The sequence below is a fragment of the Arachis duranensis genome, chromosome 7, assembly GCF_000817695.3.
Source record: "Arachis duranensis cultivar V14167 chromosome 7, aradu.V14167.gnm2.J7QH, whole genome shotgun sequence".
NCBI classification, from domain to species: domain Eukaryota; kingdom Viridiplantae; phylum Streptophyta; class Magnoliopsida; order Fabales; family Fabaceae; genus Arachis; species Arachis duranensis.
The window spans coordinates 48,299,265-48,300,337 of record NC_029778.3 but is presented as its reverse complement, the minus strand read 5'-3'; positions in this window follow the sequence as shown (position 1 = coordinate 48,300,337).

Sequence of the window (1,073 nt, the reverse complement as noted above, 5' to 3'; positions counted from 1 at the left end):
TGCCGAAGGGAATTTATAGTGATACAGATTTCACGCCATCACCTGCATAAGCAAGTAAAATATATTAACCATCTTAAATAAAATAAATAATCAAATCATACAGCTACTATAGCACACAGAAAACAACCTCTCCGCAATGGGCCGCAACTTAATAGCGGTCATTCCTTTAGATTCACGGAGCTGAAACCAATAGAAAGTAATATATTAAATAAGTTGGAAAAAGAAAGAGAAGACAATAACTAGAACCTTGTTGAGGGTGTACAAGTTTGCATAACAGTAATAAAGATAGTAAGAGTATGCTGGATTGAATTCATTAGTCCACTCTGCTGGTGTAGGCATGTGCTTAGTTGGACGCCTTTCAGGTTTACTTTCATCATCTACAAGGTCAAATCCCACCACCTACTTTAAAAAAAAGTAACATGTTATACCAAGTAAATTATGAAGACAAGAATTAAAAATGGTGCTTCTTTTTTCCATGATTTTAATAATTGAACTCTACACAATTGTAACAATGACATTATAAAGAATCGAATGCTAGCTCTCAAATCGGACTTCATCCTCTACTACTGACATATGAACTGTTAAGTAAAACTTAATGTTCATAGAAGCACACCTTCTTACTACAAAGCAACACTGCACAGATGGTAGCTACTTAAAAAAAATCTTTGAACAAAAGAAGAAAAACAGCTTGATTTTAAATATATAGGGCTGATTACATAACTGTTATTGGATAACAAGTTTTTTGCTAGATGAATAAAAAAAGTAGTTTGCAAAGTACTCAAATAAACTGAAGCTCATGAATATTTAGCTCCATTATAATTGAGTATGCCTTTCAACTAGCTGAACAGGCTCAATTAAGGACAGTCTTAGAGAGGGCGAGTAACGGCCTCGGCCCCGTTAAAATTTTTAGAAACTATATTTATATATGAGATATGTATTTAAAAAATAAAAAATATTATATATTTAATATTTTTATATGTATTATTTTTTATTATGCGATTGACTTATGTCTTAATTGTTTAATTCACTGATATTTTTCACTTAACTAATTTAATATGATACCCTCAAGTTTT